A 2,166-nucleotide genomic window follows, 5' to 3' on the forward strand; every position below is an offset into this window, starting at 1 on the left:
ATGTCTTTTAAATCTGTAAGTTTAAAAAATGTTTTAATGTGGTCATATGTGTTACTATTTTCCTTTATTGCTTGTGCTTTTATTTATTTATAATTAACAGATAAAAATTGTATATATTTATGGTGTACAACATGATGTTTTGATATACGCATATATTGTGTAATGGCTAAATAAAACTAATTAATATATCTATTGTCTCACATACTTATCCTCTTAAATGTGACAACATTTAAGATGTACTCTCTTAGCAGTATTCAAGTATACAATACATTGTTATTAACTCCAGTCACCATGTTATACAATAGATCTGCTGAGCTTATTCCACTTGTCGAACTGAAATTTTGCTCCTTTGACTGGCATCTCTTCAATCCCTGCCACCACTGGTCCTTGGTAACCAACATTCTATCCTCTGTTTCTATGTAAGTTTGATTTTTTAGATTCCACATATCAGTGAAATCATTCAGTATTCATCTTTCTGTGCCTGGCTTATTCACTTAGCATAATGTCTTCTAGATTCATCCATGTTGCTGAAAATGACAGAATTTCCCTCATTTGAAAGGCTGCATAGTATTCCATTGTGTTGACATACACTTAGCTTGCTTCCACGTCTTGGCAGTTGTGAATCATGCTGCAATGAACACAGGGGTGCAGACATCTCTTCAACATATCCTTTGTGTGTTTACCCAGAAGTGGAATTGCTGGATCCTACGGTGGTTCTCTTTTCCACAGTGGCTGCACTAATTTACATTCCTACCAACAGTGTGTAAGGATTCCCTTTTCTCCACATCCTTGCCAACACTTGTTATCTCTTGTCTTTTTAAAAATAGCCAACCTAACAGGTGTGAGGTGACGTCTCATGTGGTTCTAATTTGCATTTCCCTCATGATTAGTGATGTTGAGTACTTTTTTCATACACTCGTTGGCCATTTGTAGGTCTTCTTTTGAGAAATGTCTTTTCAAGTTCTTTGCCCATTTTTTGATTGGGCTATTTGTTTTCTTGCTATTGCGAGTGCCTTATATATTTTGGATATTAACCCCTTATCAGACATATGGTTTGCAAATATTTTGTCCCATTTCATATGTTGTCTCTTCACTCTGTTGACTGTTTCCTTGGGTGTGCAGGCGCTTCAGTTGATGCAATCTTATTTGTCTATTTTTGCTTTGGGGATCATATCCAAAAAATCTTCGCCCAGACCAGTGTCAAGAAGTTTTTCTCTATTTTTTCCTTTTTTTTTTTTTTTTGAGACAGAGTCTCGCTCTGTTGCCAGGGCTAAAGTGCCATGGCGTCAGCCTAGCTCACAGCAACCTCAAACTCCTGGGCTCAAGGGATCCTCCTGCCTCAGCCTCCCGAGTAGCTGGGACTGCAGGCGCCACCACCACGTCCAGCTAATTTTCCCTATTTTTAGTTGCCCAGCTAATTTTTTTTTTCTTTCTATTTTTTAGTAGAGATGGGGTCTCGCTCTTGCTCAGGCTGGTCTTGAACTCCTGAGTGCAAACAATCCTCCTACCTTGGCCTCCCAGAGGGCTACGATTACAGGTGTGAGCCACTGCGCCCGGCCTCTCCTATGTTTTCTTCTAGTAGTTATACAATTTCAGATTTTATGTTTAAGTCTTTAATTCACTTTGAGTTGATTTTTGTACTGGGGGTGAGATAAGGGTCCAATTTCATTTTTCTGCCTGTGTTATCCAGGTTTCCCAGCGCTATTTATTGAAGAGACTGTCCTTTCCCCGTTGTGTGTTCTTTGCACCATTGTCAAGGATCAGTTGGCCATAAATGGGTGGATTTATTTCTGGGCTCCATTCTGTTCCATGGCTCTATATGTCTGTGTTCGTGCCAGTGTCATGCTGTTTTTATTACTATAGCTTCGTAGTATATTCTGAGATCAGGTAGTGCCTCTAGCTTTGTTCTTTTTGCTCAAGATGGCTGTGGCTATTTGGGGTCTTTTATGGTGCCATGTGAATTTTAGGATTTTTTTTTTCTATTTCTGTGAAAATGTCATTGGAATTTTGATAGGAGTTGTATTGAATCTGTAGCTTTGGATAGTACAGACATTTTAACAATATTAACTCTTCCAATCCATTAACACAGGATATTTTTCCATTTATTTGTTTCAGATCTATCACCTCTTTGGTGAAGTTTATTCCTAAATGGTTTTGTTTTCTTGG

The sequence above is a fragment of the Propithecus coquereli genome, unplaced genomic scaffold, assembly GCF_000956105.1.
Source record: "Propithecus coquereli isolate 6110/MARCELLA unplaced genomic scaffold, Pcoq_1.0 Scaffold587, whole genome shotgun sequence".
NCBI lineage: Eukaryota > Metazoa > Chordata > Mammalia > Primates > Indriidae > Propithecus > Propithecus coquereli.